Raw genomic sequence first — 6410 nt, 5'->3', positions numbered from 1 at the left:
ACTGCCCCTGACCTTGTGAGAATATTATTTATGGACGCAATGAAACTGTCTTCCCGGCTCTTTCCTTCCCCCCCGGGCTGCTGCGGAATCGAGAGGCTGGAAGAGGTCCTCTCGGTAGGGTTGGGAGTTTGTAGACGGCCCCTGAGAGGCCGGGGCGTTCCGAATTGGCTGCGCGCTCTGCCGGGGAGGGCGGGTAGTTTGCCGAACGTCCCTGGCCAGAATCCTTGCCTCCCGGAGCAGCGAAGCCCGGGCTGGGAGAAGTTGTGGAGGTCGGGTTCCGAGGGAGGGGAGTGGTGGGGGCTGGAAGCAGTCGCCGACAGCCGGGGCCGGGGCGGCGGAGTCCCTCCGACAAGCGTGCGCCTGCATCGCCCGGACCCCGTGTGGACGCGCCGCGCGCGGCCCCGCCAGGGCTGGGAGTTTGCAGACCGTCCCTGCCGCGGCCCGCTCGGCGGCGGCCCTGCGGCTCCCGCTGCAGCCGCGGCGGCCCCGGGCGCGCTCGAGCCCAGGTAGCCGCGCCGCAGGCTCGGGGCGCTGCCACCCCGCGCCCCGCCGCGCCTCGGGCCCCTCGGGGACGGCGGCTGGCGACGCTCCCGGCTGCTGCTGCTGCTGCTGCTGCTGCTGCTCTCCGGGGAAGGTGAGAGTCCGTGGGTCGCGGCGATCGTCCGGGCTCGCCCTCCCAGCGGGGAGATGCGGGCAGAGGGGACCGCCGGCGCCTGGCGGAGCGCGACGCGGGCAGGGAGAGCCCGCACCTAGGGCGGCGGACCGGGCCACTTCGGCCCGCAGCCTCTTCGGCCGCCTACGTGGGTGCTCCGGCCACGGCTGCTCTAGGGGAGGGGAGCTGGGAGTGCCACGGGGGGCGCGTGTTGCAGCTCCCACCTGCGCGGGGCAGCCTTTTCCCGGTGGTGGATGATGCCCCCCGACCCCCGGGGCCGGTGGGGCGGGAGCTGGTGGCAATTTCCAGGGACGATTTTGAGGGGGCTTTGGTTCGCGCAGGCTGGAGGCTAGTGGCGGGGGAGCGGGTGCAGCTGGGCGCTCGGACCTTTGAGAAGCCGGGTGGGATTCTGCTGCGGGTGTGGGCCGGGGTCCCCGGGACTGGGCTGTAAGCGGGCAGACTGGGCTCCGGGCTGGGGGAGAGGAAGTCGGTGGGAGTCCGGCTCCAGGCCCGTGGGGAGAAGGGATGGCGAGCGCGCGCGCGCCGGTCCCGGGACCTGGGAAGCTCCGTGGTGTCCTCACCACCGCCACCACCGCCACCCCGAGGTGCGGCTGTAGGTCCGCGATCCGGCGGGTGCGCCCGGCGAGGCTCCCTGGCCGGAGAGGCTGTGGGCAGCAGAGCCCACACCCCGCACACAGTCCCCGAGAGCATGCTCAGTGCGGCCCTGGGAACTTCCTGCCGAGTCGAGAGCCGCCCGGCCCCCTCCTGGCCCGCGGCAGGCAAAGTTGGGGGCGGCCGAGAGCAAGCCAGTGGGGCCAGGCGGCCGCCCGACCCCCCGCCCGTCGCGCTCCCGCCTGCCCAGCCTCGGCTTCTGAGTCTCTGGGCGAAGCTCCCACCGGCGGCCTCCGCAGCTGAAAACTGGGGCTAGGATGTGATCCCGCGCTCCCTGGGGTGCCCCCCAGCCCCCACCCCTCAGTGCCTGGCGCCACCGAGGCTCCGTGTCCACTGGCTCAGCCCCCACGGTGCGCTTGCTGCGCGCATGGAACCCGCACGCGGAGAGGACGGGGTGGAAGGGGGTGTGTAAGCCCGGTGACGGTCGCGCACACACTCGCTGTCACACACAAAGCCGTGGTTTCGCAGCCACGCGGAAGAGGGAAGAGGTGGAGCTGGCATTGTCCGGCGCATTTGGAGCGCCCACAAGGTGCCCAGCGCCTGGTTGCTGGGGGAGTCCAGGCTAGGCGGTCGGGGAATATCCCAGTTGAGGTTTGTTGGGGATCTTTGCCTTCTGGCCCAGGGCAGATTCTTTGGTTAGAATCAGGCACGTCTGGAGTGGGTGATGTTGCAGAGGGGGAATATCATATTTTTGTGAAATTTGGGGTGTGATGGCAGCATTGCCACACTGGGTATCTCTCTCATTCTTCAGAGAGGACAGGCAGGGGGGACTCTCCCACTTTCATTTGGCAGTCTGGAGCTGAGGGAGTTGATGTGTTTATATTGCAATAAGCCCTCTCCCCTAAATACACACATACACCCATCTATAATCTTGCTGCAGGATTGAAACTACCCTGTATTTGGAGTAGGTTTTTGTGAGGGGCAAAGCATCACATGTCTGCCTTGAAAAATGAATGGTCACACACCCTTTCGTTCCTACAGTTTTCTTTTGTTATTGTTTGGGCTGAGCCAGGCACTTTCATTGGTTTGGTTGGCACTGTTTGGATCAGAGCTAAGCCCCCCTTTTGGGGGCCTTTTTTTGTTTTCTCCAGTTCCCAATTTGATTTGATGTCTGTTAGTGAACCCGAAGCCAAGAACCCCTGCAAAACCAGGAAGGGAATATGAGGGGCTTTTCTGTCCCTTGCAGGGTCTGAGGGGAGAGGGAACAGACCCCGTGCCTGGCCAGGAGGTGCTGGGCACCTGCATAGAGGTTTGGGCTGTTTCCTCCCGCTCCTCCTTTGTGCCTTTTGCCTTTCCTGGTCTGGGGCTAAGCAGGCAGCTGCAGGGTTGGAGGCTTGGTAGGGGTGTCCACCTACACAAGAGGTTACTCTGGTTGATGTTAAGATATTGGCAGCAGGGCTGAGGGGGCTCTGTCCAAATCTTCCTATGGCACCCGGTTGTTTCAGCCTCTGCTGCAGAGCAGCTTCTGGGGTTTGCTTTTGCGTGGCCTCAGCAGTGCGCATTCAAGTGCTCTTGTGTTGGATAGTGTGAATGCAGCGCTCATTTATATCTGTATTCACACATCCCTCCATACGTTTTATAAAGAAGCATGTGCATATGTATGTGCATATGCAGTGTTCTTTGGGAGCATCTTGAAGCTGGAAGGGCCCTCAGGAGAGCAGAGGAATGCAAATCTCCTTTCTCATTCGTTTTTCTCAGTTTAAAAATAACCAGCCAGCTTTCTGCCCAGCTGCCCGCCCCCCCAACCTGAAAACATTGAAGTATCAGAGTCCTCTGTAATCCTTGCCAAACAGGGAGACCAGGGGCCCTTCCTGAGGACCATTCTGCATGTCTATCTGATGGCTGTCACAACTTTTCTGAATGCTCCATGTGGCATGGGATTGTAATCACTGCATAGTCACTGTCACATTTGATTTGGACAGATGACAAGCCTGGACCAATGTCCTATGCAGAGATTTCTGGGAAACTGCAGAAAACTTCCTCAGTAAAACTCGGATTGGATACTTTATGAGCCTTTCTTTGCCCTCTGCTGACCAGGCAGGTACTGTTCAGACCTTTCCCAGGAGATTTATAAAGCTGGGGAAACAGATACTGTTTATTTATTTATTTAAGTTACATATTTCTTTTTAAATAAAAGATTTCCTCTGGTGCTAGGAAGATTTCTAAAATGGCTGGAGCATATTTTGTAAGTTGTGACCCCTGGGGTTTAATCCCTGCTATGGCATGGTCCCCCAAACAAACTAAAACAAAAGAAAATTAAAATAAAGCTCTCTTGGCATATCTGGGCCTCCTGAATCTAGGAAGTTGGGATAGAATTTGGTGGTGGTGTTCTGTGCTAGTGGCTGGTATGTCTCAGAAAATTGTGTGCTGGCTGAAGGGATATTTGAGAGAGTTTGGTTAAATTTGTGTCAAAGTTTGAAGAGTCCTGGTATTGGGCAAATGACAGAGGGGTTATTTTAGCTGAAGTGTGAGTGTTCTAGAACCTACGTACTTAAAAAAAGGAGAGAGGACATGATGTTATATTTGGGAGAGGTGCTATGTGGGTGCTGGTTGAGAGGTTTGGGTTAGGGATACATTTGGTTCTTGTCAGTACAGGTTTTACTAGGTTGCCTTTAGAGGTAATGATTGCTTTGATGTATAGAGTCACTTTGAATAACTCAAGATGACTGTATTTTTTTGGAAATGAATGATCTCCCCACCTCCTCTATTTATGAAGGGTTCTTATCTAAGCCAGGGTGCTGCTCTCTCTCAAATTCAGTATCAGCATTACAAATCCCAGCGTCATTGGCTGATACCCTTTGCCCAGCTGTGGGCATGTGTGTGCCTGCTCAGTGTTCCGTAGGCATCCAAGGAACAGCCAGGATGAGATGGTCACTGTGATGTCCTTCTTCTAAATTACCTCCTCGCTTTGAGTTTCTCTGACCTTCCCTTTCACTGTGTTCACAGAAACTAGTAGCTCTTGGAGGGCTGCCAAGGTGGGTCCCAGGGGCTGTCATCCTGTAACCATGTTCTCTGCTGGAGGAGTTGGGACTTGAGTAATGTTTACCCATGTGAGCTGTTTTATGTATTTGTTTGATCATCACAATTCAATGTCTCCTTCAACCCCCTTTTTGGGGCAGTGCTCAGGGCTTACTTTTCCCTCTGTGCTTGGGGGATTGTGCTTGGGGAGGGAACTGTATGTGGTGCCAGGGATCTAACCCAGGTTGGGTAGGAGCAAGGCAAGCACCCTGCACGCTGTACTTAGCTCCCCATTGTGCATCGCTGGTTTGTCACACCTGGAAGGCTACATGTTCAGGACAGGGGCTGGCAGCCCTGGGGCTCCTTTGCTTTGAACCTGGGAAGAGCACAGGGCCTTGTCTCAGGGTACATTTGTCCCACTTGAAAAAGTCAAGGTTGGGATTCAGAGAGATATTATAGTGGGTCAGGTATTTACCTTGCATGTGACCTACTTTGATGTGTTTATATTGCAATAACCTTCCCCCTACACACCACACACACACACACACACACACACACACACACACACACACACACACACACACCATATTGGATTCTGGAACTGCATTCTGTTCTTCAAGCCTCTCCAGAAATGATTCCTGAGCACAGAGCCGGGAGTATGCCCTGAGCACTCCTGGTGTGGCTCAGCCCTCTTATCCCTCCAAAAAAAGGGAAAAGCAAGGTGGGATGGGGGGACAAACTGTCTTGGTTGGGGGCAGTTCTTGGACACTGATACCTGACTCCTATGTTGTGAGTTACTGTCTGCTGGATCTTAGTCCCTGCTGGGGCATTACCTAGGATGGCTTAGAAATGTCTCCACTCTAAAGCTTGTGACCTCACGAGTCATTTGTACCCAAGTAATTAGTTACTTGGAAGAGATAGGTACTACTGTTAGCAGTTGATTTATTTAAAAAAAAATTAGAATGTCAAGGTTACCCCTAGAATAAAACAGCCTCACATAGCCACAGGCTTCAGTGATTTTTGTGGCTGGCCCTTAGCTGTGGGCTGCCCCCCATTCCTGTTCAGATCTCACACCTTACGGTCATAGTCTTCATTCAGAGGCTTGTATATCCATTCCCTCATACTGGAAAGATGCGTTTTTTTTTCTAAGTGTCTCACATGCAATTATCTTCAATTACAATCATTGTGGAGCATATTGATGCCTCATCTACCAAGGGGAGTGTACTGCATTGGGATCATCACAGAGAGGGGAGAAATGTCAAAAACAAGGAGGAGAGAACGGAGGAGCAAGGATGATAAAAATCCTCATTTTTTTTTTCCTGTAACTGACATGATTCCCAGTGCTTCTTTTATGTTTCATCCTGTCCTCACAATTGCAGCTGTAGTACAACCGTACTACAGCAGTGTGGGTACGATTACATTTGTACGTGGAACTGTGATCACATATTTGTGGAACCCGACCAAGCTCTTCTGTAGCGGCACAAAGATTGGCAATGATGGGGTGTGGCTCAGAGCCCCTTTATCTGTGCATTGTCTCATTGTTCAAATTAGTGATTATTTCCAGCCAAAGCCAAGAGGAGCCTTAGATCGTCAGCAGTCGGAAGGGTGTTCAGGAGCATCCCTCGGATCTCTTTTCCTTCTGGCAGAGGTCATGGAGATGCAGAAAGGACTTGCTTAAAGCTTCACAAGCAGTATCAGTGGTTCTGACATTGATCCCCTGAGAACTATCGATAGCCTCTGATTACAGAGAACTGTTGGTAATAACTGTCGATAGCCTTTGATAGCAGGAACTGGCTCCCCACTCTCTGCTCTGTGTGACTGTCTGTGGAATCTTAGCTCTTACTGGGACATTACCCAGGGTGGCTTAGGAATGTCTCCACTCTAAAGCCCATGACCTCAAGGGTCATTTGGAAGAGAATTTAATTCTCCAGGAAGACAGTAGGGTGCTCATTCCCTCCTTTCCCTCCTGGTCCTTGAAGTCCTATGTGCTCACACTAACTTTACTGATGGGGCAAGGGCCATAGCGATGCCCAGATCCCTCTACATTCCCATCTGCGCAAGTTCAGCAGCTGATGTGCCTTTGAGTGAGTTCAGACTGGGGCAGGGTTTGTATTTCACTCTTCGGGTC

The 6410-nt window shown here is 54.3% G+C and overlaps 1 protein-coding gene across 2 annotated transcripts in view; it reads left to right on the top strand.

The window, feature by feature from the left end:
• The first annotated feature begins 491 nt into the window (after positions 1–491).
• MGAT5 (alpha-1,6-mannosylglycoprotein 6-beta-N-acetylglucosaminyltransferase) overlaps positions 492–6410 on the top strand; it is a 384102-nt gene continuing 378183 nt past the window's right edge. For both annotated transcript variants that reach the window (XM_055122917.1, XM_055122916.1), the window contains exon 1: positions 492–634. The gene's annotated coding sequence lies outside the window, so the exon portion shown is untranslated. The remainder of the gene's footprint in view (positions 635–6410) is intronic.

This window comes from Sorex araneus, chromosome X (genome assembly GCF_027595985.1).
Source record: "Sorex araneus isolate mSorAra2 chromosome X, mSorAra2.pri, whole genome shotgun sequence".
Classification (NCBI taxonomy): domain Eukaryota; kingdom Metazoa; phylum Chordata; class Mammalia; order Eulipotyphla; family Soricidae; genus Sorex; species Sorex araneus.
Note: the sequence above shows the minus strand (reverse complement) of the source record. Positions and strands in the feature narration are given on the sequence as shown.